At 36.5% G+C, this 26506-nt stretch overlaps 66 non-coding genes across 66 annotated transcripts; all 66 read left to right on the plus strand.

Moving 5' to 3' along the window:
* The first annotated feature begins 44 nt into the window (after positions 1 to 44).
* Trnav-aac (transfer RNA valine (anticodon AAC)) lies at positions 45 to 117 on the plus strand. Its single transcript has one exon. It is a non-coding gene; the product is annotated as a tRNA-Val (tRNA).
* A 238-nt stretch (positions 118 to 355) lies between these two features.
* Trnav-aac (transfer RNA valine (anticodon AAC)) lies at positions 356 to 428 on the plus strand. Its single transcript has one exon. It is a non-coding gene; the product is annotated as a tRNA-Val (tRNA).
* Positions 429 to 984: 556 nt separating this feature from the next.
* On the plus strand, positions 985 to 1057 carry Trnav-cac (transfer RNA valine (anticodon CAC)). The gene has a single exon. It is a non-coding gene; the product is annotated as a tRNA-Val (tRNA).
* Positions 1058 to 1287: 230 nt separating this feature from the next.
* On the plus strand, positions 1288 to 1360 carry Trnav-uac (transfer RNA valine (anticodon UAC)). The gene has a single exon. It is a non-coding gene; the product is annotated as a tRNA-Val (tRNA).
* A 240-nt stretch (positions 1361 to 1600) lies between these two features.
* On the plus strand, positions 1601 to 1673 carry Trnav-aac (transfer RNA valine (anticodon AAC)). Its single transcript has one exon. It is a non-coding gene; the product is annotated as a tRNA-Val (tRNA).
* A 339-nt stretch (positions 1674 to 2012) lies between these two features.
* Positions 2013 to 2085, plus strand: Trnav-uac (transfer RNA valine (anticodon UAC)). Its single transcript has one exon. It is a non-coding gene; the product is annotated as a tRNA-Val (tRNA).
* A 240-nt stretch (positions 2086 to 2325) lies between these two features.
* Positions 2326 to 2398, plus strand: Trnav-aac (transfer RNA valine (anticodon AAC)). The gene has a single exon. It is a non-coding gene; the product is annotated as a tRNA-Val (tRNA).
* A 238-nt stretch (positions 2399 to 2636) lies between these two features.
* On the plus strand, positions 2637 to 2709 carry Trnav-aac (transfer RNA valine (anticodon AAC)). Its single transcript has one exon. It is a non-coding gene; the product is annotated as a tRNA-Val (tRNA).
* Positions 2710 to 3265: 556 nt separating this feature from the next.
* On the plus strand, positions 3266 to 3338 carry Trnav-cac (transfer RNA valine (anticodon CAC)). Its single transcript has one exon. It is a non-coding gene; the product is annotated as a tRNA-Val (tRNA).
* A 230-nt stretch (positions 3339 to 3568) lies between these two features.
* Trnav-uac (transfer RNA valine (anticodon UAC)) lies at positions 3569 to 3641 on the plus strand. The gene has a single exon. It is a non-coding gene; the product is annotated as a tRNA-Val (tRNA).
* Positions 3642 to 3881: 240 nt separating this feature from the next.
* On the plus strand, positions 3882 to 3954 carry Trnav-aac (transfer RNA valine (anticodon AAC)). Its single transcript has one exon. It is a non-coding gene; the product is annotated as a tRNA-Val (tRNA).
* A 239-nt stretch (positions 3955 to 4193) lies between these two features.
* Positions 4194 to 4266, plus strand: Trnav-aac (transfer RNA valine (anticodon AAC)). Its single transcript has one exon. It is a non-coding gene; the product is annotated as a tRNA-Val (tRNA).
* A 241-nt stretch (positions 4267 to 4507) lies between these two features.
* Trnav-aac (transfer RNA valine (anticodon AAC)) lies at positions 4508 to 4580 on the plus strand. Its single transcript has one exon. It is a non-coding gene; the product is annotated as a tRNA-Val (tRNA).
* A 238-nt stretch (positions 4581 to 4818) lies between these two features.
* Trnav-aac (transfer RNA valine (anticodon AAC)) lies at positions 4819 to 4891 on the plus strand. The gene has a single exon. It is a non-coding gene; the product is annotated as a tRNA-Val (tRNA).
* A 241-nt stretch (positions 4892 to 5132) lies between these two features.
* On the plus strand, positions 5133 to 5205 carry Trnav-uac (transfer RNA valine (anticodon UAC)). The gene has a single exon. It is a non-coding gene; the product is annotated as a tRNA-Val (tRNA).
* A 240-nt stretch (positions 5206 to 5445) lies between these two features.
* Positions 5446 to 5518, plus strand: Trnav-aac (transfer RNA valine (anticodon AAC)). The gene has a single exon. It is a non-coding gene; the product is annotated as a tRNA-Val (tRNA).
* Positions 5519 to 5756: 238 nt separating this feature from the next.
* Positions 5757 to 5829, plus strand: Trnav-aac (transfer RNA valine (anticodon AAC)). The gene has a single exon. It is a non-coding gene; the product is annotated as a tRNA-Val (tRNA).
* A 556-nt stretch (positions 5830 to 6385) lies between these two features.
* On the plus strand, positions 6386 to 6458 carry Trnav-cac (transfer RNA valine (anticodon CAC)). Its single transcript has one exon. It is a non-coding gene; the product is annotated as a tRNA-Val (tRNA).
* Positions 6459 to 6688: 230 nt separating this feature from the next.
* On the plus strand, positions 6689 to 6761 carry Trnai-uau (transfer RNA isoleucine (anticodon UAU)). The gene has a single exon. It is a non-coding gene; the product is annotated as a tRNA-Ile (tRNA).
* A 239-nt stretch (positions 6762 to 7000) lies between these two features.
* Trnav-aac (transfer RNA valine (anticodon AAC)) lies at positions 7001 to 7073 on the plus strand. Its single transcript has one exon. It is a non-coding gene; the product is annotated as a tRNA-Val (tRNA).
* A 240-nt stretch (positions 7074 to 7313) lies between these two features.
* Positions 7314 to 7386, plus strand: Trnav-aac (transfer RNA valine (anticodon AAC)). Its single transcript has one exon. It is a non-coding gene; the product is annotated as a tRNA-Val (tRNA).
* A 1774-nt stretch (positions 7387 to 9160) lies between these two features.
* Positions 9161 to 9233, plus strand: Trnav-aac (transfer RNA valine (anticodon AAC)). Its single transcript has one exon. It is a non-coding gene; the product is annotated as a tRNA-Val (tRNA).
* Positions 9234 to 9789: 556 nt separating this feature from the next.
* On the plus strand, positions 9790 to 9862 carry Trnav-cac (transfer RNA valine (anticodon CAC)). The gene has a single exon. It is a non-coding gene; the product is annotated as a tRNA-Val (tRNA).
* Positions 9863 to 10092: 230 nt separating this feature from the next.
* Trnav-uac (transfer RNA valine (anticodon UAC)) lies at positions 10093 to 10165 on the plus strand. Its single transcript has one exon. It is a non-coding gene; the product is annotated as a tRNA-Val (tRNA).
* Positions 10166 to 10405: 240 nt separating this feature from the next.
* Positions 10406 to 10478, plus strand: Trnav-aac (transfer RNA valine (anticodon AAC)). The gene has a single exon. It is a non-coding gene; the product is annotated as a tRNA-Val (tRNA).
* A 238-nt stretch (positions 10479 to 10716) lies between these two features.
* Positions 10717 to 10789, plus strand: Trnav-uac (transfer RNA valine (anticodon UAC)). Its single transcript has one exon. It is a non-coding gene; the product is annotated as a tRNA-Val (tRNA).
* A 239-nt stretch (positions 10790 to 11028) lies between these two features.
* Positions 11029 to 11101, plus strand: Trnav-uac (transfer RNA valine (anticodon UAC)). Its single transcript has one exon. It is a non-coding gene; the product is annotated as a tRNA-Val (tRNA).
* Positions 11102 to 11341: 240 nt separating this feature from the next.
* Trnav-aac (transfer RNA valine (anticodon AAC)) lies at positions 11342 to 11414 on the plus strand. Its single transcript has one exon. It is a non-coding gene; the product is annotated as a tRNA-Val (tRNA).
* Positions 11415 to 11652: 238 nt separating this feature from the next.
* Trnav-aac (transfer RNA valine (anticodon AAC)) lies at positions 11653 to 11725 on the plus strand. The gene has a single exon. It is a non-coding gene; the product is annotated as a tRNA-Val (tRNA).
* Positions 11726 to 12281: 556 nt separating this feature from the next.
* On the plus strand, positions 12282 to 12354 carry Trnav-cac (transfer RNA valine (anticodon CAC)). Its single transcript has one exon. It is a non-coding gene; the product is annotated as a tRNA-Val (tRNA).
* A 229-nt stretch (positions 12355 to 12583) lies between these two features.
* Positions 12584 to 12656, plus strand: Trnav-aac (transfer RNA valine (anticodon AAC)). The gene has a single exon. It is a non-coding gene; the product is annotated as a tRNA-Val (tRNA).
* A 239-nt stretch (positions 12657 to 12895) lies between these two features.
* On the plus strand, positions 12896 to 12968 carry Trnav-aac (transfer RNA valine (anticodon AAC)). Its single transcript has one exon. It is a non-coding gene; the product is annotated as a tRNA-Val (tRNA).
* Positions 12969 to 13207: 239 nt separating this feature from the next.
* On the plus strand, positions 13208 to 13280 carry Trnav-aac (transfer RNA valine (anticodon AAC)). Its single transcript has one exon. It is a non-coding gene; the product is annotated as a tRNA-Val (tRNA).
* Positions 13281 to 13514: 234 nt separating this feature from the next.
* Positions 13515 to 13587, plus strand: Trnav-aac (transfer RNA valine (anticodon AAC)). Its single transcript has one exon. It is a non-coding gene; the product is annotated as a tRNA-Val (tRNA).
* A 241-nt stretch (positions 13588 to 13828) lies between these two features.
* On the plus strand, positions 13829 to 13901 carry Trnav-uac (transfer RNA valine (anticodon UAC)). The gene has a single exon. It is a non-coding gene; the product is annotated as a tRNA-Val (tRNA).
* A 239-nt stretch (positions 13902 to 14140) lies between these two features.
* On the plus strand, positions 14141 to 14213 carry Trnav-aac (transfer RNA valine (anticodon AAC)). The gene has a single exon. It is a non-coding gene; the product is annotated as a tRNA-Val (tRNA).
* A 238-nt stretch (positions 14214 to 14451) lies between these two features.
* Trnav-aac (transfer RNA valine (anticodon AAC)) lies at positions 14452 to 14524 on the plus strand. Its single transcript has one exon. It is a non-coding gene; the product is annotated as a tRNA-Val (tRNA).
* Positions 14525 to 15080: 556 nt separating this feature from the next.
* On the plus strand, positions 15081 to 15153 carry Trnav-cac (transfer RNA valine (anticodon CAC)). Its single transcript has one exon. It is a non-coding gene; the product is annotated as a tRNA-Val (tRNA).
* Positions 15154 to 15382: 229 nt separating this feature from the next.
* On the plus strand, positions 15383 to 15455 carry Trnav-uac (transfer RNA valine (anticodon UAC)). Its single transcript has one exon. It is a non-coding gene; the product is annotated as a tRNA-Val (tRNA).
* A 239-nt stretch (positions 15456 to 15694) lies between these two features.
* Positions 15695 to 15767, plus strand: Trnav-aac (transfer RNA valine (anticodon AAC)). The gene has a single exon. It is a non-coding gene; the product is annotated as a tRNA-Val (tRNA).
* A 239-nt stretch (positions 15768 to 16006) lies between these two features.
* Trnav-aac (transfer RNA valine (anticodon AAC)) lies at positions 16007 to 16079 on the plus strand. Its single transcript has one exon. It is a non-coding gene; the product is annotated as a tRNA-Val (tRNA).
* Positions 16080 to 17853: 1774 nt separating this feature from the next.
* Positions 17854 to 17926, plus strand: Trnav-aac (transfer RNA valine (anticodon AAC)). Its single transcript has one exon. It is a non-coding gene; the product is annotated as a tRNA-Val (tRNA).
* A 556-nt stretch (positions 17927 to 18482) lies between these two features.
* Positions 18483 to 18555, plus strand: Trnav-cac (transfer RNA valine (anticodon CAC)). Its single transcript has one exon. It is a non-coding gene; the product is annotated as a tRNA-Val (tRNA).
* A 230-nt stretch (positions 18556 to 18785) lies between these two features.
* Trnav-uac (transfer RNA valine (anticodon UAC)) lies at positions 18786 to 18858 on the plus strand. The gene has a single exon. It is a non-coding gene; the product is annotated as a tRNA-Val (tRNA).
* Positions 18859 to 19098: 240 nt separating this feature from the next.
* Positions 19099 to 19171, plus strand: Trnav-aac (transfer RNA valine (anticodon AAC)). Its single transcript has one exon. It is a non-coding gene; the product is annotated as a tRNA-Val (tRNA).
* A 238-nt stretch (positions 19172 to 19409) lies between these two features.
* On the plus strand, positions 19410 to 19482 carry Trnav-uac (transfer RNA valine (anticodon UAC)). The gene has a single exon. It is a non-coding gene; the product is annotated as a tRNA-Val (tRNA).
* A 239-nt stretch (positions 19483 to 19721) lies between these two features.
* On the plus strand, positions 19722 to 19794 carry Trnav-uac (transfer RNA valine (anticodon UAC)). Its single transcript has one exon. It is a non-coding gene; the product is annotated as a tRNA-Val (tRNA).
* Positions 19795 to 20034: 240 nt separating this feature from the next.
* On the plus strand, positions 20035 to 20107 carry Trnav-aac (transfer RNA valine (anticodon AAC)). The gene has a single exon. It is a non-coding gene; the product is annotated as a tRNA-Val (tRNA).
* A 238-nt stretch (positions 20108 to 20345) lies between these two features.
* Positions 20346 to 20418, plus strand: Trnav-aac (transfer RNA valine (anticodon AAC)). Its single transcript has one exon. It is a non-coding gene; the product is annotated as a tRNA-Val (tRNA).
* Positions 20419 to 20974: 556 nt separating this feature from the next.
* Positions 20975 to 21047, plus strand: Trnav-cac (transfer RNA valine (anticodon CAC)). The gene has a single exon. It is a non-coding gene; the product is annotated as a tRNA-Val (tRNA).
* Positions 21048 to 21276: 229 nt separating this feature from the next.
* Trnav-aac (transfer RNA valine (anticodon AAC)) lies at positions 21277 to 21349 on the plus strand. The gene has a single exon. It is a non-coding gene; the product is annotated as a tRNA-Val (tRNA).
* A 239-nt stretch (positions 21350 to 21588) lies between these two features.
* On the plus strand, positions 21589 to 21661 carry Trnav-aac (transfer RNA valine (anticodon AAC)). The gene has a single exon. It is a non-coding gene; the product is annotated as a tRNA-Val (tRNA).
* A 239-nt stretch (positions 21662 to 21900) lies between these two features.
* Trnav-aac (transfer RNA valine (anticodon AAC)) lies at positions 21901 to 21973 on the plus strand. The gene has a single exon. It is a non-coding gene; the product is annotated as a tRNA-Val (tRNA).
* A 234-nt stretch (positions 21974 to 22207) lies between these two features.
* On the plus strand, positions 22208 to 22280 carry Trnav-aac (transfer RNA valine (anticodon AAC)). The gene has a single exon. It is a non-coding gene; the product is annotated as a tRNA-Val (tRNA).
* Positions 22281 to 22521: 241 nt separating this feature from the next.
* Positions 22522 to 22594, plus strand: Trnav-uac (transfer RNA valine (anticodon UAC)). The gene has a single exon. It is a non-coding gene; the product is annotated as a tRNA-Val (tRNA).
* Positions 22595 to 22833: 239 nt separating this feature from the next.
* Positions 22834 to 22906, plus strand: Trnav-aac (transfer RNA valine (anticodon AAC)). The gene has a single exon. It is a non-coding gene; the product is annotated as a tRNA-Val (tRNA).
* Positions 22907 to 23144: 238 nt separating this feature from the next.
* Positions 23145 to 23217, plus strand: Trnav-aac (transfer RNA valine (anticodon AAC)). The gene has a single exon. It is a non-coding gene; the product is annotated as a tRNA-Val (tRNA).
* Positions 23218 to 23773: 556 nt separating this feature from the next.
* On the plus strand, positions 23774 to 23846 carry Trnav-cac (transfer RNA valine (anticodon CAC)). Its single transcript has one exon. It is a non-coding gene; the product is annotated as a tRNA-Val (tRNA).
* Positions 23847 to 24075: 229 nt separating this feature from the next.
* On the plus strand, positions 24076 to 24148 carry Trnav-uac (transfer RNA valine (anticodon UAC)). Its single transcript has one exon. It is a non-coding gene; the product is annotated as a tRNA-Val (tRNA).
* A 239-nt stretch (positions 24149 to 24387) lies between these two features.
* Trnav-aac (transfer RNA valine (anticodon AAC)) lies at positions 24388 to 24460 on the plus strand. The gene has a single exon. It is a non-coding gene; the product is annotated as a tRNA-Val (tRNA).
* A 239-nt stretch (positions 24461 to 24699) lies between these two features.
* On the plus strand, positions 24700 to 24772 carry Trnav-aac (transfer RNA valine (anticodon AAC)). Its single transcript has one exon. It is a non-coding gene; the product is annotated as a tRNA-Val (tRNA).
* A 234-nt stretch (positions 24773 to 25006) lies between these two features.
* Trnav-aac (transfer RNA valine (anticodon AAC)) lies at positions 25007 to 25079 on the plus strand. Its single transcript has one exon. It is a non-coding gene; the product is annotated as a tRNA-Val (tRNA).
* A 241-nt stretch (positions 25080 to 25320) lies between these two features.
* On the plus strand, positions 25321 to 25393 carry Trnav-uac (transfer RNA valine (anticodon UAC)). The gene has a single exon. It is a non-coding gene; the product is annotated as a tRNA-Val (tRNA).
* Positions 25394 to 25632: 239 nt separating this feature from the next.
* Positions 25633 to 25705, plus strand: Trnav-aac (transfer RNA valine (anticodon AAC)). Its single transcript has one exon. It is a non-coding gene; the product is annotated as a tRNA-Val (tRNA).
* Positions 25706 to 25943: 238 nt separating this feature from the next.
* On the plus strand, positions 25944 to 26016 carry Trnav-aac (transfer RNA valine (anticodon AAC)). The gene has a single exon. It is a non-coding gene; the product is annotated as a tRNA-Val (tRNA).
* Positions 26017 to 26257: 241 nt separating this feature from the next.
* Positions 26258 to 26330, plus strand: Trnav-uac (transfer RNA valine (anticodon UAC)). The gene has a single exon. It is a non-coding gene; the product is annotated as a tRNA-Val (tRNA).
* Positions 26331 to 26506: the final 176 nt, after the last annotated feature.

Below are 26506 nucleotides of genomic sequence, written 5' to 3' on the forward strand. Positions count from 1 at the left end.
ATATACAACGCTTTTTATATAACAATTTAACAATGTGTTGCCGTGGTCGTGTGGTGTAGTGGTTATCACATCTGCTTAACACGCAGAAGGCCATGGGTTCGAAACCCATCATGACCTAACACTTTTCTTGACATAACTGATATCTTTTGTTAAAATTGTATGCTGAGAATGTATCATAAATAATAAGAAATTGCCTTTATATGGTTTTCCGCTGAATAGAAATGGCAAACCCTAAATGAGAAGTGCAAATGTGGTTTGGTGTCTGTGAACGTTTTTAAAATCTTTATAAGTACGATATGTTCATTCATCTTGATATACAACGCTTTTTTATAGCAACTTAACAATATGTTGGTGTGGTCGTGTGGTGTAGTGGTTATCACATCTGTTTAACACGCAGAAGGGCATGGGTTCGAAAACCATCATGACCTAACACTTTCTTGGCATGCCTAATAACTTTTATTAATATAATATGCCGAGAATGTAACATATATCTGATCAGAAATCGCAAATTACATGGTTTTCCGCTGAATAAAAATGGCAAACCCTAAGTGAGAAGTGCAAATGTGGTTTGGTTTCTGTGAACTTTTTTGAATTCTTTATAAGTATGATATGTTCACTCATCTCGATATACAACGCTTTTTTATAACAATTTAACAATGTGTTGGTGTGGATGTGTGGTGTGTTGGTTACTACATCTGTTAATGTCTAACAGGCCAAGGGCTCGAATCCTATCACGACTTTTATTTTAAACCGGAAAAACCAGATACTGGGATAAAAATGTGTAACAAATGGTTCATTGAATCTGGTGATGGAGAATACTTGCATCTTGTTTTTGATTTCAGAAATGAGGTATCATGACGGTAGACAGGGAAACTCGAGGGTCAACATTTATCATTTTTAATACGTCGCTCAGCCAATAATAATTAATTACAGCGGATGTCCAGTACCAGATTTCACCAATGCTTTCGCATGGTCGACTAGGGTGGTCATGTGGTGTAGTGGTTATCACATCTGCTTCACACGCAGAAGGTCATGGGTTCGATACCCATCATGACCTCACTTTTGATGCGAAATCCCAACATCACGCCGAGCAAATGTTTGACACGAATCACCAATGAGAGCGTAACGTTTAATAAAAGCATAACGAGTAATCCTGGCAACATAAGTAAACGAAACGATAGTTTTGGCAGGTCGCATCTACATGAGAATTGTTTTAAGAAACCCAAAAGGACATTTAATATGAAACAATACCATGTTTTAAACCTTGACCCTCACCCAAAATGTAGAGGTCGTGTGGTGTAGTGGTTATCACATCTGCTTTACACGCAGAAGGCCATGGGTTCGAAACCCATCATGACCTAACACTTTTTGGCATAATTAATAACTTTTGTGAATAAGTTATGCCGAGAATGTACCATAAATCTGATCAGAAATCGCAATTTACATGGTGTTCCGTGGATTAGGAATGGCAAACCGTAAATGAAGAGTGCAAATGTGGTTTGGTGTCTGTGAACTTTTTTGAATTTTTTATAAGTACGATATGTTCACTATTCTTTATATACAACGCTTTTTATATAACAATGTAACAATGTGTTGCCGTGGTCGTGTGGTGTAGTGGTTATCACATCTGCTTAACACGCAGAAGGCCATGGGTTCGAAACCCATCATGACCTAACACTTTTCTTGACATAACTGATAACTTTTGTTAAAATTGTATGCTGAGAATGTATCATAAATAATAAGAAATTGCCTTTATATGGTTTTCCGCTGAATAGAAATGGCAAACCCTAAATGAGAAGTGCAAATGTGGTTTGGTGTCTGTGAACTCTTGTGAATTTTTTATAAGCGTAACGTTTAATAAAAGCATAACGAGTAATCCTGGCAACATAAGTAAACGAAACGATAGTTTTGGCAGGTCGCATCTACATGAGAATTGTTTTAGGAAACCCAAAAGGACATTTAATATGAAACAATACCATGTTTTAAACCTTGACCCTCACCCAAAATGTAGAGGTCGTGTGGTGTAGTGGTTATCCCATCTGCTTTACACGCAGAAGGCCATGGGTTCGAAACCCATCATGACCTAACACTTTTTGGCATAATTAATAACTTTTGTGAATAAGTTATGCCGAGAATGTACCATATATTTGATCAGAAATCGCAATTTACATGGTTTTCCGTGGATTAGGAATGGCAAACCATAAATGAAGAGTGCAAATGTGGTTTGGTGTCTGTGAACTTTTTTGAATTTTTTATAAGTACGATATGTTCACTATTCTTTATATACAACGCTTTTTATATAACAATTTAACAATGTGTTGCCGTGGTCGTGTGGTGTAGTGGTTATCACATCTGCTTAACACGCAGAAGGCCATGGGTTCGAAACCCATCATGACCTAACACTTTTCTTGACATAACTGATATCTTTTGTTAAAATTGTATGCTGAGAATGTATCATAAATAATAAGAAATTGCCTTTATATGGTTTTCCGCTGAATAGAAATGGCAAACCCTAAATGAGAAGTGCAAATGTGGTTTGGTGTCTGTGAACGTTTTTAAAATCTTTATAAGTACGATATGTTCATTCATCTTGATATACAACGCTTTTTTATAGCAACTTAACAATATGTTGGTGTGGTCGTGTGGTGTAGTGGTTATCACATCTGTTTAACACGCAGAAGGCCATGGGTTCGAAAACCATCATGACCTAACACTTTCTTGGCATGCCTAATAACTTTTATTAATATAATATGCCGAGAATGTAACATATATCTGATCAGAAATCGCAAATTACATGGTTTTCCGCTGAATAAAAATGGCAAACCCTAAGTGAGAAGTGCAAATGTGGTTTGGTTTCTGTGAACTTTTTTGAATTCTTTATAAGTATGATATGTTCACTCATCTCGATATACAACGCTTTTTTATAACAATTTAACAATGTGTTGGTGTGGATGTGTGGTGTGTTGGTTACTACATCTGTTAATGTCTAACAGGCCAAGGGCTCGAATCCTATCACGACTTTTATTTTAAACCGGAAAAACCAGATACTGGGATAAAAATGTGTAACAAATGGTTCATTGAATCTGGTGATGGAGAATACTTGCATCTTGTTTTTGATTTCAGAAATGAGGTATCATGACGGTAGACAGGGGAACTCGAGGGTCAACATTTATCATTTTTAATACGTCGCTCAGCCAATAATAATTAATTACAGCGGATGTCCAGTACCAGATTTCACCAATGCTTTCGCATGGTCGACTAGGGTGGTCATGTGGTGTAGTGGTTATCACATCTGCTTCACACGCAGAAGGTCATGGGTTCGATACCCACCATGACCTCACTTTTGATGCGAAATCCCAACATCACGCCGAGCAAATGTTTGACACGAATCACCAATGAGAGCGTAACGTTTAATAAAAGCATAACGAGTAATCCTGGCAACATAAGTAAACGAAACGATAGTTTTGGCAGGTCGCATCTACATGAGAATTGTTTTAAGAAACCCAAAAGGACATTTAATATGAAACAATACCATGTTTTAAACCTTGACCCTCACCCAAAATGTAGAGGTCGTGTGGTGTAGTGGTTATCACATCTGCTTTACACGCAGAAGGCCATGGGTTCGAAACCCATCATGACCTAACACTTTTTGGCATAATTAATAACTTTTGTGAATAAGTTATGCCGAGAATGTACCATAAATCTGATCAGAAATCGCAATTTACATGGTGTTCCGTGGATTAGGAATGGCAAACCGTAAATGAAGAGTGCAAATGTGGTTTGGTGTCTGTGAACTTTTTTGAATTTTTTATAAGTACGATATGTTCACTATTCTTTATATACAACGCTTTTTATATAACAATGTAACAATGTGTTGCCGTGGTCGTGTGGTGTAGTGGTTATCACATCTGCTTAACACGCAGAAGGCCATGGGTTCGAAACCCATCATGACCTAACACTTTTCTTGACATAACTGATAACTTTTGTTAAAATTGTATGCTGAGAATGTATCATAAATAATAAGAAATTGCCTTTATATGGTTTTCCGCTGAATAGAAATGGCAAACCCTAAATGAGAAGTGCAAATGTGGTTTGGTGTCTGTGAACTCTTGTGAATTTTTTATAAGTACGATATGTTCACTATTCTTTATATACGACGCTTTTTATATAACAATTTCACAATGTGTTGCCGTGGTCGTGTGGTGTAGTGGTTATCACATCTGCTTAACACGCAGAAGGCCATGGGTTCGAAAACCATCATGACCTAAAACTTTTTTGGCATGCCTAATAACTTTTATTAATATAGTATGCCGAGAATGTAACATATATCTGATCGAAAATCGCAAATTACATGGTTTTTTTGCTGAATAGAAATGGCAAACCCTAAGTGAGAAGTGAAAATGTGGTTTGGTTTCTGTGAACTTTTTTGAATTCTTTATAAGTACGATATGTTCACTCATCTTGATATACAACGCTTTTTTATAGCAATTTAACAATGTGTTGGTGTGGTCGTGTGGTGTAGTGGTTATCACATCTGCTTAACACGCAGAAGGCCATGGGTTCGAAACCCATCATGACCTAACACTTTTCTTGACATAACTGATAACTTTTGTTAAAATTGTATGCTGAGAATGTATCATAAATAATAAGAAATTGCCTTTATATGGTTTTCCGCTGAATAGAAATGGCAAACCCTAAATGAGAAGTGCAAATGTGGTTTGGTGTCTGTGAACGTTTTTAAAATCTTTATAAGTACGATATGTTCATTCATCTTGATATACAACGCTTTTTTATAGCAATTTAACAATGTGTTGGTGTGGTCGTGTGGTGTAGTGGTTATCACATCTGTTTAACATGCAGAAGGCCATGGGTTCGAAAACCATCATGACCTAACACTTTCTTGGCATGCCTAATAACTTTTATTAATATAATATGCCGAGAATGTAACATATATCTGATCAGAAATCGCAAATTACATGGTGTTCCGTGGATTAGGAATGGCAAACCGTAAATGAGAAGTGCAAATGTGGTTTGGTGTCTGTGAACTTTTTTGAATTTTTTATAAGTACAATATGTTCACTATTCTTTATATGCAAAGCTTTTTATATAACAATTTAACAATGTGTTGCCGTGGTCGTGTGGTGTAGTGGTTATCACATCTGCTTTACACGCAGAAGGCCGTGGGTTCGAAACCCATCATGATCTAATATTTTTTGGCATAATTAATAACTTTTGTGAATAAGTTATGCCGAGAATGCACCATATATCTGATCAGAAATCGCAATTTACATGGTGTTCCGTGGATTAGGAATGGCAAACCGTAAATGAAGAGTGCAAATGTGGTTTGGTGTCTGTGAACTTTTTTGAATTTTTTATAAGTACGATATGTTCACTATTCTTTATATACAACGCTTTTTATATAACAATTTAACAATGTGTTGCCGTGGTCGTGTGGTGTAGTGGTTATCACATCTGCTTAACACGCAGCAGGCCATGGGTTCGAAACCCATCATGAGCTAACACTTTTCTTGACATAACTGATAACTTTTGTTAAAATTGTATGCTGAGAATGTATCATAAATAATAAGAAATTGCCTTTATATGGTTTTCCGCTGAATAGAAATGGCAAACCCTAAATGAGAAGTGCAAATGTGGTTTGGTGTCTGTGAACGTTTTTAAAATCTTTATAAGTACGATATGTTCATTCATCATGATATACAACGCTTTTTTATAGCAATTTAACAATGTGTTGGTGTGGTCGTGTGGTGTAGTGGTTATCACATCTGCTTAACACGCAGAAGGCCATGGGTTCGAAAACCATCATGACCTAACACTTTTTTGGCATGCCTAATAACTTTTATTAATATAATATGCCGAGAATGTAACATATATCTGATCAGAAATCGCAAATTACATGGTTTTCCGCTGAATAGAAATGGCAAACCCTAAGTGAGAAGTGCAAATGTGGTTTGGTTTCTGTGAACTTTTTTGAATTTTTTATAAGTATGATATGTTCACTCATCTCGATATACAACGCTTTTTTATAACAATTTAACAATGTGTTGGTGTGGATGTGTGGTGTGTTGGTTACTACATCTGTTAACGTCTAAAAGGCCAAGGGCTCGAATCCTATCACGACTTTTATTTTAAACCGGAAAAACCAGATACTGGGATAAAAATGTGTAACAATTGGTTCATTGAATCTGGTGATGGAGAATACTTGCATCTTGTTTTCGATTTCAGAAATGAGGTATCATGACGGTAGACAGGGGAACTCGAGGGTCAACATTTATCATTTTTAATACGTCGCTCAGCCAATAATAATTAATTACAGCGGATGTCCAGTACCAGATTTCACCAATGCTTTCGCATGGTCGACTAGGGTGGTCATGTGGTGTAGTGGTTATCACATCTGCTTCACACGCAGAAGGTCATGGGTTCGATACCCATCATGACCTCACTTTTGATGCGAAATCCCAACATCACGCCGAGCAAATGTTTGACACGAATCACCAATGAGAGCGTAACGTTTAATAAAAGCATAACGAGTAATCCTGGCAACATAAGTAAACGAAACGATAGTTTTGGCAGGTCGCATCTACATGAGAATTGTTTTAAGAAACCCAAAAGGACATTTAATATGAAACAATACCATGTTTTAAACCTTGACCCTCACCCAAAATGTAGAGGTCGTGTGGTGTAGTGGTTATCACATCTGCTTTATGCGCAGAAGGCCGTGGGTTCGAAACCCATCGTGACCTAACTCTTTTTGGCATAATTAATAAATTTGTTAATATGTTATGCCGAGAATGTACCATATATCTGATCAGAAATCGCAATTTACATGGTGTTCCGTGGATTAGGAATGGCCAACCGTAAATGAAGAGTGCAAATGTGGTTTGGTGTCTGTGAACCTTTTTGAACTTTTTATAAGTACGATATGTTCACTATTCTTTATATACAACGCTTTTTATATAACAATTTAAAAATGTGTTGCCGTGGTCGTGTGGTGTAGTGGTTATCACATCTGCTTAACACGCAGAAGGCCATGGGTTCGAAACCCATCATGACCTAACACTTTTTAGCATAATTAATAACTTTTGTGAATAAGTTATGCCGAGAATGTACCATATATTTGATCAGAAATCGCAATTTACATGGTGTTCCGTGGATTAGGAATGGCAAACCGTAAATGAAGAGTGCAAATGTGGTTTGGTGTCTGTGAACTTTTTTGAATTTTTTATAAGTACGATATGTTCACTATTCTTTATATACAACGCTTTTTATATAACAGTTTAACAATGTGTTGCCGTGGTCGTGTGGTGTAGTGGTTATCACATCTGCTTAACACGCAGAAGGCCATGGGTTCAAAACCCATCATGACCTAACACTTTTCTTGACATACCCTAGGACACTTAAGTATTCGCGGCATCTAACTTTCGCGTTTTCGCGGAGTCATCATCACGCGAAAAATTCATGCGCGAAACTAAACTATCATAACGAACTGGCGAAAATTCGAAATTAAATAGCTATGTTCTACGCAGGCCTGTATTCACTGGTTGCAAGTTGGGGGGCTAATGTTAGACGACTAGTTATGAACATCTGGGATGTGGAGAAGGGGGGGGGGGTGCTGTAAGCTCCCAACAGGTTTCTCTTATGCAGGGCCTCAGCCGGGCCTCTCACGTGAAGTTTTAAAAAATTTTATTGGCAAGTATCAACATTTTTCTATTTTTTGAGATTTGCTTTGTTTTAGCTGATGTGACTGACAAAACGTTTTAAAATTAAAACAGGCAAAACTTGTATGCAGTTAAAAAGCTCAGAAAGAAGACATCTTTTTTTTAAGCGTTTTAACAAAGATCATTTTTGCCGATTTTATTTCAAGTTCATTAAGTAGGATATGGGCAAGCAGATGTTTGCTAAAACTTGATATTTTGCAAACCTTTATAAAAGTCGTTAACAAGAATATTTTGCCGCTGATGAAGATAATAATGACGCCTAAGAACTACTAAAAGTTGACGTTTGTTTCTATGGCTTCGAATAAAGTGATATTCTACAGCGATAAAAACCTTTCTATAGCCGTTGGACTAAGAAATTCCTAAAAAGTTGGGGCGTCTTAGCCGGCCAGCTGTCCAAGGGAATACGGCCCTGTAGTTCATTGATATCCACAACAAAATCGTGATATTAGAAATGCAGATAATTTTGTGTGTGATGGAGCTCATTGGGAAATTTCTAGTAAATTCGTTAATACACCGAATGAGCAGCATGGCAAAGCAAATTAAGATAACAAGTTTTTTTGGAAAAGCCAAGACAAACGAAGAAGATGATGATATCAGTTTAGTCACCGAATTTGTAACTGATGAGGATGAAAGTCTGGTAGGTGAAGTCATACAATTAAATAATACTTATTGTAGTGATGAATTTTACTGCCAACCAAAAACGATAACAACCCTCACCAGGTCCAACCATGTTATACAGTTCTGGTTGTGATGTTGGTTGTTATCTATTTTCTTTTTTATGAGACATGTACTGTATTTGATTTTTTTTAAATTTGAAATATTGTGAACTCAAAACGTGCCGTGGCCATCGCTTGCTATAAATACTTGAGATCTAATATTGGTACCATATCGGTCACGACGGAAAGGACCGAGACGTCATTGATAGTCCAAGAAACAAATGGCAGCAAGCGATCACGTTGAATTATCGATTTCTGCCATACATTTATACCTGCGGGTTACAAATACAAACTAGTCGCAAATATAACAACTTTTTTTACTAGAGGACCGGACCTGAGGAATCTAATTTGTTTGTTCCACTGTATTTATTTTCACATCACTATATTTTCGCACTCATCAGAGCTGCGAAATTAAGTTGCAGCGAAATTTTACTCTGTGTGCTACTCACGAAACTAAATACTAGCGAAATATAAGTGTCCTAGGGTAACTGATAACTTTTGTTAAAATTGTATGCTGAGAATGTATCATAAATAATAAGAAATTGCCTTTATATGGTTTTCCGCTGAATAGAAATGGCAAACCCTAAATGAGAAGTGCAAATGTGGTTTGGTGTCTGTGAACTTTTTTGAATTTTTTATAAGTACGATATGTTCACTATTCTTTATATACGACGCTTTTTATATAACAATTTAACAATGTGTTGCCGTGGTCGTGTGGTGTAGTGGTTATCACATCTGCTTAACACGCAGAAGGCCATGGGTTCGAAAACCATCATGACCTAACACTTTCTTGGCATGCCTAATAACTTTTATTAATATAATATGCCGAGAATGTAACATATATCTGATCAGAAATCGCAAATTACATAGTTTTCTGCTGAATAGAAATGACAAACCCTAAGTGAGAAGTGCAAATGTGGTTTGGTTTCTGTGAACTTTTTTGAATTCTTTATAAGTATGATATGTTCACTCATCTCGATATACAACGCTTTTTTATAACAAGTTAACAATGTGTTGGTGTGGATGTGTGGTGTGTTGGTTACTACATCTGTTAACGTCTAAAAGGCCAAGGGCTCGAATCCTATCACGACTTTTATTCTAAACCGGAAAAACCAGATACTGGGATAAAAATGTGTAACAATTGGTTCATTGAATCTGGTGATGGAGAATACTTGCATCTTGTTTTCGATTTCAGAAATGAGGTATCATGACGGTAGACAGGGGAACTCGAGGGTCAACATTTATCATTTTTAATACGTCGCTCAGCCAATAATAATTAATTACAGCGGATGTCCAGTACCAGATTTCACCAATGCTTTCGCATGGTCGACTAGGGTGGTCATGTGGTGTAGTGGTTATCACATCTGCTTCACACGCAGAAGGTCATGGGTTCGATACCCATCATGACCTCACTTTTGATGCGAAATCCCAACATCACGCCGAGCAAATGTTTGACACGAATCACCAATGAGAGCGTAACGTTTAATAAAAGCATAACGAGTAATCCTGGCAACATAAGTAAACGAAAAGATAGTTTTGGCAGGTCGCATCTACATGACAATTGTTTTAAAAAACCCAAACGGATATTTAATAAGAAACAATACCAAGTTTTAAAACATGAACCTTACCCAAAATGTACAGGTCGTGTGGTGTAGTGGTTATCACATCTGCTTTACACGCAGTAGGCCATGGGTTCGAAACCCATCATGACCTAACACTTTTTGGCATAATTAATAACTTTTGTGAATAAGTTATGCCGAGAATGTACCATATATTTGATCAGAAATCGCAATTTACATGGTGTTCCGTGGATTAGGAATGGCAAACCGTAAATGAAGAGTGCAAATGTGGTTTGGTGTCTGTGAACTTTTTTGAATTTTTTATAAGTACGATATGTTCACTATTCTTTATATACAACGCTTTTTATATAACAATTTAACAATGTGTTGCCGTGGTCGTGTGGTGTAGTGGTTATCACATCTGCTTAACACGCAGAAGGCCATGGGTTCGAAACCCATCATGACCTAACACTTTTCTTGACATAACTGATAACTTTTGTTAAAATTGTATGCTGAGAATGTATCATAAATAATAAGAAATTGCCTTTATATGGTTTTCCGCTGAATAGAAATGGCAAACCCAAAATGAGAAGTGCAAATGTGGTTTGGTGTCTGTGAACGTTTTTAAAATCTTTATAAGTACGATATGTTCATTCATCTTGATATACAACGCTTTTTTATAGCAATTTAACAATGTGTTGGTGTGGTCGTGTGGTGTAGTGGTTATCACATCTGCTTTACACGCAGAAGGCCATGGGTTCGAAACCCATCATGACCTAACACTTTTTGGCATAATTAATAAATTTGTTAATATGTTATGCCGAGAATGTACCATATATCTGATCATAAATCGCAATTTACATGGTGTTCCGTGGATTAGGAATGGCAAACCGTAAATGAGAAGTGCAAATGTGGTTTGGTGTCTGTGAACTTTTTTGAATTTTTTATAAGTACAATATGTTCACTATTCTTTATATGCAAAGCTTTTTATATAACAATTTAACAATGTGTTGCCGTGGTCGTGTGGTGTAGTGGTTATCACATCTGCTTTACACGCAGATAGCCGTGGGTTCGAAACCCATCATGATCTAATATTTTTTGGCATAATTAATAACTTTTGTGAATAAGTTATGCCGAGAATGCACCATATATCTGATCAGAAATCGCAATTTACATGGTGTTCCGTGGATTAGGAATGGCAAACCGTAAATGAAGAGTGCAAATGTGGTTTGGTGTCTGTGAACTTTTTTGAATTTTTTATAAGCACGATATGTTCACTATTCTTTATATACAACGCTTTTTATATAACAATTTAACAATGTGTTGCCGTGGTCGTGTGGTGTAGTGGTTATCACATCTGCTTAACACGCAGCAGGCCATGGGTTCGAAACCCATCATGAGCTAACACTTTTCTTGACATAACTGATAACTTTTGTTAAAATTGTATGCTGAGAATGTATCATAAATAATAAGAAATTGCCTTTATATGGTTTTCCGCTGAATAGAAATGGCAAACCCTAAATGAGAAGTGCAAATGTGGTTTGGTGTCTGTGAACGTTTTTAAAATCTTTATAAGTACGATATGTTCATTCATCTTGATATACAACGCTTTTTTATAGCAATTTAACAATGTGTTGGTGTGGTCGTGTGGTGTAGTGGTTATCACATCTGCTTAACACGCAGAAGGCCATGGGTTCGAAAACCATCATGACCTAACACTTTTTTGGCATGCCTAATAACTTTTATTAATATAATATGCCGAGAATGTAACATATATCTGATCAGAAATCGCAAATTACATGGTTTTCCGCTGAATAGAAATGGCAAACCCTAAGTGAGAAGTGCAAATGTGGTTTGGTTTCTGTGAACTTTTTTGAATTTTTTATAAGTATGATATGTTCACTCATCTCGATATACAACGCTTTTTTATAACAATTTAACAATGTGTTGGTGTGGATGTGTGGTGTGTTGGTTACTACATCTGTTAACGTCTAAAAGGCCAAGGGCTCGAATCCTATCACGACTTTTATTTTAAACCGGAAAAACCAGATACTGGGATAAAAATGTGTAACAATTGGTTCATTGAATCTGGTGATGGAGAATACTTGCATCTTGTTTTCGATTTCAGAAATGAGGTATCATGACGGTAGACAGGGGAACTCGAGGGTCAACATTTATCATTTTTAATACGTCGCTCAGCCAATAATAATTAATTACAGCGGATGTCCAGTACCAGATTTCACCAATGCTTTCGCATGGTCGACTAGGGTGGTCATGTGGTGTAGTGGTTATCACATCTGCTTCACACGCAGAAGGTCATGGGTTCGATACCCATCATGACCTCACTTTTGATGCGAAATCCCAACATCACGCCGAGCAAATGTTTGACACGAATCACCAATGAGAGCGTAACGTTTAATAAAAGCATAACGAGTAATCCTGGCAACATAAGTAAATGAAACGATAGTTTTGGCAGGTCGCATCTACATGAGAATTGTTTTAAGAAACCCAAAGGACATTTAATATGAAACAATACCATGTTTTAAACCTTGACCCTCACCCAAAATGTAGAGGTCGTGTGGTGTAGTGGTTATCACATCTGCTTAACACGCAGAAGGCCATGGGTTCGAAACCCATCATGACCTAACTCTTTTTGGCATAATTAATAAATTTGTTAATATGTTATGCCGAGAATGTACCATATATTTGATCAGAAATCACAATTTACATGGTGTTCCGTGGATTAGGAATGGCAAACCGTAAATGAAGAGTGCAAATGTGGTTTGGTGTCTGTGAACTTTTTTGAATCTTTTATAAGTACGATATGTTCACTATTCTTTATATACAACGCTTTTTATATAACAATTTAACAATGTGTTGCCGTGGTCGTGTGGTGTAGTGGTTATCACATCTGCTTAACACGCAGAAGACCATGGGTTCGAAACCCATCATGATCTGACACTTTTCTTGACATAACTGATAACTTTTGTTAAAATTGTATGCTGAGAATGTATCATAAACAATAAGAAATTGCCTTTATATGGTTTTCCGCTGAATAGAAATGGCAAACCCTAAATGAGAAGTGCAAATGTGGTTTGGTGTCTGTGAACTTTTTTGAATTTTTTATAAGTACGATATGTTCACTATTCTTTATATACGACGCTTTTCATATAACAATTTAACAATGTGTTGCTGTGGTCGTGTGGTGTAGTGGTTATCACATCTGCTTAACACGCAGAAGGCCATGGGTTCGAAAACCATCATGACCTAACACTTTCTTGGCATGCCTAATAACTTTTATTAATATAATATGCCGAGAATGTAACATATATCTGATCAGAAATCGCAAATTACATAGTTTTCTGCTGAATAGAAATGACAAACCCTAAGTGCAAATGTGGTTTGGTGTCTGTGAACTTTTTTGAATTTTTTATAAGTACGATATGTTCACTATTCTTTATATACGACGCTTTTTATATAACAATTTAACAATGTGTTGCCGTGGTCGTGTGGTGTAGTGGTTATCACATCTGCTTAACACGCAGAAGGCCATGGGTTCGAAAACCATCATGACCTAAAACTTTTTTGGCATGCCTAATAACTTTTATTAATATAGTATGCCGAGAATGTACCATATATCTGATAAGAAATCGCAATTTACATGGTGTTCCGTGAATTAGGAATGGCAAACCGTAAATGAAGAGTGCAAATGTGGTTTGGTGTCTGTGAACCTTTTTGAATTTTTTATAAGTACGATATGTTCGCTATTCTTTATATACAACGCTTTTTATATAACAATTTAACAATGTGTTGCCGTGGTCGTGTGGTGTAGTGGTTATCACATCTGCTTTACACGCAGAAGGCCATGGGTTCGAAACCCATCATGACCTAACACTTTTTGGCATAATTAATAACTTTTGTGAATAAGTTATGCCGAGAATGTACCATATATTTGATCAGAAATCGCAATTTACATGGTGTTCCGTGGATTAGGAATGACAAACCGTAAATGAAGAGTGCAAATGTGGTTTGGTGTCTGTGAACTTTTTTGAATTTTTATAAGTACGATATGTTCACTATTCTTTATATGCAACGCTTTTTATATAACAATTTAACAATGTGTTGCCGTGGTCGTGTGTTGTAGTGGTTATCACATCTGCTTAACACGCAGAAGGCCATGGGTTCGAAACCCATCATGACCTAACACTTTTCTTGACATAACTGATAACTTTTGTTAAAATTGTATGCTGAGAATGTATCATAAATAATAAGAAATTGCCTTTATATGGTTTTCCGCTGAATGGAAATGGCAAACCCTAAATGAGAAGTGCAAATGTGGTTTGGTGTCTGTGAACTTTTTTAAATTCTTTATAAGTACGATATGTTCATTCATCTTGATATACAACGCTTTTTTATAGCAATTTAACAATGTGTTGGTGTGGTCGTGTGGTGTAGTGGTTATCACATCTGCTTAACACGCAGAAGGCCATGGGTTCGAAAACCATCATGACCTAACACTTTCTTGGCATGCCTAATAACTTTTATTAATATAATATGCCGAGAATGTAACATATATCTGATCAGAAATCGCAAATTACATGGTTTTCCGCTGAATAGAAATGGCAAACCCTAAGTGAGAAGTGCAAATGTGGTTTGGTTTCTGTGAACTTTTTTGAATTCTTTATAAGTATGATATGTTCACTCATCTCGATATACAACGCTTTTTTATAACAATTTAACAATGTGTTGGTGTGGATGTGTGGTGTGTTGGTTACTACATCTGTTAACGTCTAAAAGGCCAAGGGCTCGAATCCTATCACGACTTTAATTTTAAACCGGAAAAACCAGATGCTGGGATAAAAATGTGTAACAATTGGTTCATTGAATCTGGTGATGGAGAATACTTGCATCTTGTTTTCGATTTCAGAAATGAGGTATCATGACGGTAGACAGGGGAACTCGAGGGTCAACATTTATCATTTTTAATACGTCGCTCAGCCAATAATAATTAATTACAGCGGATGTCCAGTACCAGATTTCACCAATGCTTTCGCATGGTCGACTAGGGTGGTCATGTGGTGTAGTGGTTATCACATCTGCTTCACACGCAGAAGGTCATGGGTTCGATACCCATCATGACCTCACTTTTGATGCGAAATCCCAACATCACGCCGAGCAAATGTTTGACACGAATCACCAATGAGAGCGTAACGTTTAATAAAAGCATAACGAGTAATCCTGGCAACATAAGTAAACGAAACGATAGTTTTGGCAGGTCGCATCTACATGAGAATTGTTTTAAGAAACCCAAAGGACATTTAATATGAAACAATACCATGTTTTAAACCTTGACCCTCACCCAAAATGTAGAGGTCGTGTGGTGTAGTGGTTATCACATCTGCTTTACACGCAGAAGGCCATGGGTTCGAAACCCATCATGACCTAACTCTTTTTGGCATAATTAATAAATTTGTTAATATGTTATGCCGAGAATGTACCATATATTTGATCAGAAATCACAATTTACATGGTGTTCCGTGGATTAGGAATGGCAAACCGTAAATGAAGAGTGCAAATGTGGTTTGGTGTCTGTGAACTTTTTTGAATCTTTTATAAGTACGATATGTTCACTATTCTTTATATACAACGCTTTTTATATAACAATTTAACAATGTGTTGCCGTGGTCGTGTGGTGTAGTGGTTATCACATCTGCTTAACACGCAGAAGACCATGGGTTCGAAACCCATCATGACCTGACACTTTTCTTGACATAACTGATAACTTTTGTTAAAATTGTATGCTGAGAATGTATCATAAATAATAAGAAATTGCCTTTATATGGTTTTCCGCTGAATAGAAATGGCAAACCCTAAATGAGAAGTGCAAATGTGGTTTGGTGTCTGTGAACTTTTTTGAATTTTTTATAAGTACGATATGTTCACTATTCTTTATATACGACGCTTTTTATATAACAATTTAACAATGTGTTGCCGTGGTCGTGTGGTGTAGTGGTTATCACATCTGCTTAACACGCAGAAGGCCATGGGTTCAAAACCCATCATGACCTAACACTTTTCTTGACATACCCTAGGACACTTAAGTATTCGCGGCATCTAACTTTCGCGTTTTCGCGGAGTCATCATCACGCGAAAAATTCATGCGCGAAACTAAACTATCATAACGAACTGGCGAAAATTCGAAATTAAATAGCTATGTTCTACGCAGGCCTGTATTCACTGGTTGCAAGTTGGGGGGCTAATGTTAGACGACTAGTTATGAACATCTGGGATGTGGAGAAGGGGGGGGGGGTGCTGTAAGCTCCCAACAGGTTTCTCTTATGCAGGGCCTCAGCCGGGCCTCTCACGTGAAGTTTTAAAAAATTTTATTGGCAAGTATCAACATTTTTCTATTTTTTGAGATTTGCTTTGTTTTAGCTGATGTGACTGACAAAACGTTTTAAAATTAAAACAGGCAAAACTTGTATGCAGTTAAAAAGCTCAGAAAGAAGACATCTTTTTTTTAAGCGTTTTAACAAAGATCATTTTTGCCGATTTTATTTCAAGTTCATTAAGTAGGATATGGGCAAGCAGATGTTTGCTAAAACTTGATATTTTGCAAACCTTTATAAAAGTCGTTAACAAGAATATTTTGCCGCTGATGAAGATAATAATGACGCCTAAGAACTACTAAAAGTTGACGTTTGTTTCTATGGCTTCGAATAAAGTGATATTCTACAGCGATAAAAACCTTTCTATAGCCGTTGGACTAAGAAATTCCTAAAAAGTTGGGGCGTCTTAGCCGGCCAGCTGTCCAAGGGAATACGGCCCTGTAGTTCATTGATATCCACAACAAAATCGTGATATTAGAAATGCAGATAATTTTGTGTGTGATGGAGCTCATTGGGAAATTTCTAGTAAATTCGTTAATACACCGAATGAGCAGCATGGCAAAGCAAATTAAGATAACAAGTTTTTTTGGAAAAGCCAAGACAAACGAAGAAGATGATGATATCAGTTTAGTCACCGAATTTGTAACTGATGAGGATGAAAGTCTGGTAGGTGAAGTCATACAATTAAATAATACTTATTGTAGTGATGAATTTTACTGCCAACCAAAAACGATAACAACCCTCACCAGGTCCAACCATGTTATACAGTTCTGGTTGTGATGTTGGTTGTTATCTATTTTCTTTTTTATGAGACATGTACTGTATTTGATTTTTTTTAAATTTGAAATATTGTGAACTCAAAACGTGCCGTGGCCATCGCTTGCTATAAATACTTGAGATCTAATATTGGTACCATATCGGTCACGACGGAAAGGACCGAGACGTCATTGATAGTCCAAGAAACAAATGGCAGCAAGCGATCACGTTGAATTATCGATTTCTGCCATACATTTATACCTGCGGGTTACAAATACAAACTAGTCGCAAATATAACAACTTTTTTTACTAGAGGACCGGACCTGAGGAATCTAATTTGTTTGTTCCACTGTATTTATTTTCACATCACTATATTTTCGCACTCATCAGAGCTGCGAAATTAAGTTGCAGCGAAATTTTACTCTGTGTGCTACTCACGAAACTAAATACTAGCGAAATATAAGTGTCCTAGGGTAACTGATAACTTTTGTTAAAATTGTATGCTGAGAATGTATCATAAATAATAAGAAATTGCCTTTATATGGTTTTCCGCTGAATAGAAATGGCAAACCCTAAATGAGAAGTGCAAATGTGGTTTGGTGTCTGTGAACTTTTTTGAATTTTTTATAAGTACGATATGTTCACTATTCTTTATATACGACGCTTTTTATATAACAATTTAACAATGTGTTGCCGTGGTCGTGTGGTGTAGTGGTTATCACATCTGCTTAACACGCAGAAGGCCATGGGTTCGAAAACCATCATGACCTAACACTTTCTTGGCATGCCTAATAACTTTTATTAATATAATATGCCGAGAATGTAACATATATCTGATCAGAAATCGCAAATTACATAGTTTTCTGCTGAATAGAAATGACAAACCCTAAGTGAGAAGTGCAAATGTGGTTTGGTTTCTGTGAACTTTTTTGAATTCTTTATAAGTATGATATGTTCACTCATCTCGATATACAACGCTTTTTTATAACAAGTTAACAATGTGTTGGTGTGGATGTGTGGTGTGTTGGTTACTACATCTGTTAACGTCTAAAAGGCCAAGGGCTCGAATCCTATCACGACTTTTATTCTAAACCGGAAAAACCAGATACTGGGATAAAAATGTGTAACAATTGGTTCATTGAATCTGGTGATGGAGAATACTTGCATCTTGTTTTCGATTTCAGAAATGAGGTATCATGACGGTAGACAGGGGAACTCGAGGGTCAACATTTATCATTTTTAATACGTCGCTCAGCCAATAATAATTAATTACAGCGGATGTCCAGTACCAGATTTCACCAATGCTTTCGCATGGTCGACTAGGGTGGTCATGTGGTGTAGTGGTTATCACATCTGCTTCACACGCAGAAGGTCATGGGTTCGATACCCATCATGACCTCACTTTTGATGCGAAATCCCAACATCACGCCGAGCAAATGTTTGACACGAATCACCAATGAGAGCGTAACGTTTAATAAAAGCATAACGAGTAATCCTGGCAACATAAGTAAACGAAAAGATAGTTTTGGCAGGTCGCATCTACATGACAATTGTTTTAAAAAACCCAAACGGATATTTAATAAGAAACAATACCAAGTTTTAAAACATGAACCTTACCCAAAATGTACAGGTCGTGTGGTGTAGTGGTTATCACATCTGCTTTACACGCAGTAGGCCATGGGTTCGAAACCCATCATGACCTAACACTTTTTGGCATAATTAATAACTTTTGTGAATAAGTTATGCCGAGAATGTACCATATATTTGATCAGAAATCGCAATTTACATGGTGTTCCGTGGATTAGGAATGGCAAACCGTAAATGAAGAGTGCAAATGTGGTTTGGTGTCTGTGAACTTTTTTGAATTTTTTATAAGTACGATATGTTCACTATTCTTTATATACAACGCTTTTTATATAACAATTTAACAATGTGTTGCCGTGGTCGTGTGGTGTAGTGGTTATCACATCTGCTTAACACGCAGAAGGCCATGGGTTCGAAACCCATCATGACCTAACACTTTTCTTGACATAACTGATAACTTTTGTTAAAATTGTATGCTGAGAATGTATCATAAATAATAAGAAATTGCCTTTATATGGTTTTCCGCTGAATAGAAATGGCAAACCCAAAATGAGAAGTGCAAATGTGGTTTGGTGTCTGTGAACGTTTTTAAAATCTTTATAAGTACGATATGTTCATTCATCTTGATATACAACGCTTTTTTATAGCAATTTAACAATGTGTTGGTGTGGTCGTGTGGTGTAGTGGTTATCACATCTGCTTTACACGCAGAAGGGCATGGGTTCGAAACCCATCATGACCTAACACTTTTTGGCATAATTAATAAATTTGTTAATATGTTATGCCGAGAATGTACCATATATCTGATCAGAAATCGCAATTTACATGGTGTTCCGTGGATTAGGAATGGCAAACCGTAAATGAGAAGTGCAAATGTGGTTTGGTGTCTGTGAACTTTTTTGAATTTTTTATAAGTACAATATGTTCACTATTCTTTATATGCAAAGCTTTTTATATAACAATTTAACAATGTGTTGCCGTGGTCGTGTGGTGTAGTGGTTATCACATCTGCTTTACACGCAGATAGCCGTGGGTTCGAAACCCATCATGATCTAATATTTTTTGGCATAATTAATAACTTTTGTGAATAAGTTATGCCGAGAATGCACCATATATCTGATCAGAAATCGCAATTTACATGGTGTTCCGTGGATTAGGAATGGCAAACCGTAAATGAAGAGTGCAAATGTGGTTTGGTGTCTGTGAACTTTTTTGAATTTTTTATAAGCACGATATGTTCACTATTCTTTATATACAACGCTTTTTATATAACAATTTAACAATGTGTTGCCGTGGTCGTGTGGTGTAGTGGTTATCACATCTGCTTAACACGCAGCAGGCCATGGGTTCGAAACCCATCATGAGCTAACACTTTTCTTGACATAACTGATAACTTTTGTTAAAATTGTATGCTGAGAATGTATCATAAATAATAAGAAATTGCCTTTATATGGTTTTCCGCTGAATAGAAATGGCAAACCCTAAATGAGAAGTGCAAATGTGGTTTGGTGTCTGTGAACGTTTTTAAAATCTTTATAAGTACGATATGTTCATTCATCTTGATATACAACGCTTTTTTATAGCAATTTAACAATGTGTTGGTGTGGTCGTGTGGTGTAGTGGTTATCACATCTGCTTAACACGCAGAAGGCCATGGGTTCGAAAACCATCATGACCTAACACTTTTTTGGCATGCCTAATAACTTTTATTAATATAATATGCCGAGAATGTAACATATATCTGATCAGAAATCGCAAATTACATGGTTTTCCGCTGAATAGAAATGGCAAACCCTAAGTGAGAAGTGCAAATGTGGTTTGGTTTCTGTGAACTTTTTTGAATTTTTTATAAGTATGATATGTTCACTCATCTCGATATACAACGCTTTTTTATAACAATTTAACAATGTGTTGGTGTGGATGTGTGGTGTGTTGGTTACTACATCTGTTAACGTCTAAAAGGCCAAGGGCTCGAATCCTATCACGACTTTTATTTTAAACCGGAAAAACCAGATACTGGGATAAAAATGTGTAACAATTGGTTCATTGAATCTGGTGATGGAGAATACTTGCATCTTGTTTTCGATTTCAGAAATGAGGTATCATGACGGTAGACAGGGGAACTCGAGGGTCAACATTTATCATTTTTAATACGTCGCTCAGCCAATAATAATTAATTACAGCGGATGTCCAGTACCAGATTTCACCAATGCTTTCGCATGGTCGACTAGGGTGGTCATGTGGTGTAGTGGTTATCACATCTGCTTCACACGCAGAAGGTCATGGGTTCGATACCCATCATGACCTCACTTTTGATGCGAAATCCCAACATCACGCCGAGCAAATGTTTGACACGAATCACCAATGAGAGCGTAACGTTTAATAAAAGCATAACGAGTAATCCTGGCAACATAAGTAAATGAAACGATAGTTTTGGCAGGTCGCATCTACATGAGAATTGTTTTAAGAAACCCAAAGGACATTTAATATGAAACAATACCATGTTTTAAACCTTGACCCTCACCCAAAATGTAGAGGTCGTGTGGTGTAGTGGTTATCACATCTGCTTAACACGCAGAAGGCCATGGGTTCGAAACCCATCATGACCTAACTCTTTTTGGCATAATTAATAAATTTGTTAATATGTTATGCCGAGAATGTACCATATATTTGATCAGAAATCACAATTTACATGGTGTTCCGTGGATTAGGAATGGCAAACCGTAAATGAAGAGTGCAAATGTGGTTTGGTGTCTGTGAACTTTTTTGAATCTTTTATAAGTACGATATGTTCACTATTCTTTATATACAACGCTTTTTATATAACAATTTAACAATGTGTTGCCGTGGTCGTGTGGTGTAGTGGTTATCACATCTGCTTAACACGCAGAAGACCATGGGTTCGAAACCCATCATGATCTGACACTTTTCTTGACATAACTGATAACTTTTGTTAAAATTGTATGCTGAGAATGTATCATAAACAATAAGAAATTGCCTTTATATGGTTTTCCGCTGAATAGAAATGGCAAACCCTAAATGAGAAGTGCAAATGTGGTTTGGTGTCTGTGAACTTTTTTGAATTTTTTATAAGTACGATATGTTCACTATTCTTTATATACGACGCTTTTCATATAACAATTTAACAATGTGTTGCTGTGGTCGTGTGGTGTAGTGGTTATCACATCTGCTTAACACGCAGAAGGCCATGGGTTCGAAAACCATCATGACCTAACACTTTCTTGGCATGCCTAATAACTTTTATTAATATAATATGCCGAGAATGTAACATATATCTGATCAAAAATCGCAAATTACATAGTTTTCTGCTGAATAGAAATGACAAACCCTAAGTGCAAATGTGGTTTGGTGTCTGTGAACTTTTTTGAATTTTTTATAAGTACGATATGTTCACTATTCTTTATATACGACGCTTTTTATATAACAATTTAACAATGTGTTGCCGTGGTCGTGTGGTGTAGTGGTTATCACATCTGCTTAACACGCAGAAGGCCATGGGTTCGAAAACCATCATGACCTAAAACTTTTTTGGCATGCCTAATAACTTTTATTAATATAGTATGCCGAGAATGTACCATATATCTGATAAGAAATCGCAATTTACATGGTGTTCCGTGAATTAGGAATGGCAAACCGTAAATGAAGAGTGCAAATGTGGTTTGGTGTCTGTGAACCTTTTTGAATTTTTTATAAGTACGATATGTTCGCTATTCTTTATATACAACGCTTTTTATATAACAATTTAACAATGTGTTGCCGTGGTCGTGTGGTGTAGTGGTTATCACATCTGCTTTACACGCAGAAGGCCATGGGTTCGAAACCCATCATGACCTAACACTTTTTGGCATAATTAATAACTTTTGTGAATAAGTTATGCCGAGAATGTACCATATATTTGATCAGAAATCGCAATTTACATGGTGTTCCGTGGATTAGGAATGACAAACCGTAAATGAAGAGTGCAAATGTGGTTTGGTGTCTGTGAACTTTTTTGAATTTTTATAAGTACGATATGTTCACTATTCTTTATATGCAACGCTTTTTATATAACAATTTAACAATGTGTTGCCGTGGTCGTGTGTTGTAGTGGTTATCACATCTGCTTAACACGCAGAAGGCCATGGGTTCGAAACCCATCATGACCTAACACTTTTCTTGACATAACTGATAACTTTTGTTAAAATTGTATGCTGAGAATGTATCATAAATAATAAGAAATTGCCTTTATATGGTTTTCCGCTGAATGGAAATGGCAAACCCTAAATGAGAAGTGCAAATGTGGTTTGGTGTCTGTGAACTTTTTTAAATTCTTTATAAGTACGATATGTTCATTCATCTTGATATACAACGCTTTTTTATAGCAATTTAACAATGTGTTGGTGTGGTCGTGTGGTGTAGTGGTTATCACATCTGCTTAACACGCAGAAGGCCATGGGTTCGAAAACCATCATGACCTAACACTTTCTTGGCATGCCTAATAACTTTTATTAATATAATATGCCGAGAATGTAACATATATCTGATCAGAAATCGCAAATTACATGGTTTTCCGCTGAATAGAAATGGCAAACCCTAAGTGAGAAGTGCAAATGTGGTTTGGTTTCTGTGAACTTTTTTGAATTCTTTATAAGTATGATATGTTCACTCATCTCGATATACAACGCTTTTTTATAACAATTTAACAATGTGTTGGTGTGGATGTGTGGTGTGTTGGTTACTACATCTGTTAACGTCTAAAAGGCCAAGGGCTCGAATCCTATCACGACTTTAATTTTAAACCGGAAAAACCAGATGCTGGGATAAAAATGTGTAACAATTGGTTCATTGAATCTGGTGATGGAGAATACTTGCATCTTGTTTTCGATTTCAGAAATGAGGTATCATGACGGTAGACAGGGGAACTCGAGGGTCAACATTTATCATTTTTAATACGTCGCTCAGCCAATAATAATTAATTACAGCGGATGTCCAGTACCAGATTTCACCAATGCTTTCGCATGGTCGACTAGGGTGGTCATGTGGTGTAGTGGTTATCACATCTGCTTCACACGCAGAAGGTCATGGGTTCGATACCCATCATGACCTCACTTTTGATGCGAAATCCCAACATCACGCCGAGCAAATGTTTGACACGAATCACCAATGAGAGCGTAACGTTTAATAAAAGCATAACGAGTAATCCTGGCAACATAAGTAAACGAAACGATAGTTTTGGCAGGTCGCATCTACATGAGAATTGTTTTAAGAAACCCAAAGGACATTTAATATGAAACAATACCATGTTTTAAACCTTGACCCTCACCCAAAATGTAGAGGTCGTGTGGTGTAGTGGTTATCACATCTGCTTTACACGCAGAAGGCCATGGGTTCGAAACCCATCATGACCTAACTCTTTTTGGCATAATTAATAAATTTGTTAATATGTTATGCCGAGAATGTACCATATATTTGATCAGAAATCACAATTTACATGGTGTTCCGTGGATTAGGAATGGCAAACCGTAAATGAAGAGTGCAAATGTGGTTTGGTGTCTGTGAACTTTTTTGAATCTTTTATAAGTACGATATGTTCACTATTCTTTATATACAACGCTTTTTATATAACAATTTAACAATGTGTTGCCGTGGTCGTGTGGTGTAGTGGTTATCACATCTGCTTAACACGCAGAAGACCATGGGTTCGAAACCCATCATGACCTGACACTTTTCTTGACATAACTGATAACTTTTGTTAAAATTGTATGCTGAGAATGTATCATAAATAATAAGAAATTGCCTTTATATGGTTTTCCGCTGAATAGAAATGGCAAACCCTAAATGAGAAGTGCAAATGTGGTTTGGTGTCTGTGAACTTTTTTGAATTTTTTATAAGTACGATATGTTCACTATTCTTTATATACGACGCTTTTTATATAACAATTTAACAATGTGTTGCTGTGGTCGTGTGGTGTAGTGGTTATCACATCTGCTTAACACGCAGAAGGCCATGGGTTCGAAAACCATCATGACCTAACACTTTCTTGGCATGCCTAATAACTTTTATTAATATAATATGCCGAGAATGTAACATATATCTGATCAGAAATCGCAAATTACATAGTTTTCTGCTGAATAGAAATGACAAACCCTAAGTGCAAATGTGGTTTGGTGTCTGTGAACTTTTTTGAATTTTTTATAAGTACGATATGTTCACTATTCTTTATATACGACGCTTTTTATATAACAATTTAACAATGTGTTGCCGTGGTCGTGTGGTGTAGTGGTTATCACATCTGCTTAACACGCAGAAGGCCATGGGTTCGAAAACCATCATGACCTAAAACTTTTTTGGCATGCCTAATAACTTTTATTAATATAGTATGCCGAGAATGTACCATATATCTGATAAGAAATCGCAATTTACATGGTGTTCCGTGAATTAGGAATGGCAAACCGTAAATGAAGAGTGCAAATGTGGTTTGGTGTCTGTGAACCTTTTTGAATTTTTTATAAGTACGATATGTTCGCTATTCTTTATATACAACGCTTTTTATATAACAATTTAACAATGTGTTGCCGTGGTCGTGTGGTGTAGTGGTTATCACATCTGCTTTACACGCAGAAGGCCATGGGTTCGAAACCCATCATGACCTAACACTTTTTGGCATAATTAATAACTTTTGTGAATAAGTTATGCCGAGAATGTACCATATATTTGATCAGAAATCGCAATTTACATGGTGTTCCGTGGATTAGGAATGACAAACCGTAAATGAAGAGTGCAAATGTGGTTTGGTGTCTGTGAACTTTTTTGAATTTTTATAAGTACGATATGTTCACTATTCTTTATATGCAACGCTTTTTATATAACAATTTAACAATGTGTTGCCGTGGTCGTGTGTTGTAGTGGTTATCACATCTGCTTAACACGCAGAAGGCCATGGGTTCGAAACCCATCATGACCTAACACTTTTCTTGACATAACTGATAACTTTTGTTAAAATTGTATGCTGAGAATGTATCATAAATAATAAGAAATTGCCTTTATATGGTTTTCCGCTGAATGGAAATGGCAAACCCTAAATGAGAAGTGCAAATATGGTTTGGTGTCTGTGAACTTTTTTAAATTCTTTATAAGTACGATATGTTCATTCATCTTGATATACAACGTTTTTTTATAGCAATTTAACAATGTGTTGGTGTGGTCGTGTGGTGTAGTGGTTATCACATCTGCTTAACACGCAGAAGGCCATGGGTTCGAAAACCATCATGACCTAACACTTTCTTGGCATGCCTAATAACTTTTATTAATATAATATGCCGAGAATGTAACATATATCTGATCAGAAATCGCAAATTACATGGTTTTCCGCTGAATAGAAATGGCAAACCCTAAGTGAGAAGTGCAAATGTGGTTTGGTTTCTGTGAACTTTTTTGAATTCTTTATAAGTATGATATGTTCACTCATCTCGATATACAACGCTTTTTATATAACAATTTAACAATGTGTTGCCGTGGTCGTGTGGTGTAGTGGTTATCACATCTGCTTTACACGCAGAAGGCCATGGGTTCGAAACCCATCATGACCTAACACTTTTTGGCATAATTAATAACTTTTGTGAATAAGTTATGCCGAGAATGTACCATATATTTGATCAGAAATCGCAATTTACATGGTGTTCCGTGGATTAGGAATGACAAACCGTAAATGAAGAGTGCAAATGTGGTTTGGTGTCTGTGAACTTTTTTGAATTTTTATAAGTAC

This window comes from Watersipora subatra, chromosome 4, assembly GCF_963576615.1.
Source record: "Watersipora subatra chromosome 4, tzWatSuba1.1, whole genome shotgun sequence".
Taxonomy (NCBI): Eukaryota; Metazoa; Bryozoa; class Gymnolaemata; order Cheilostomatida; family Watersiporidae; genus Watersipora; species Watersipora subatra.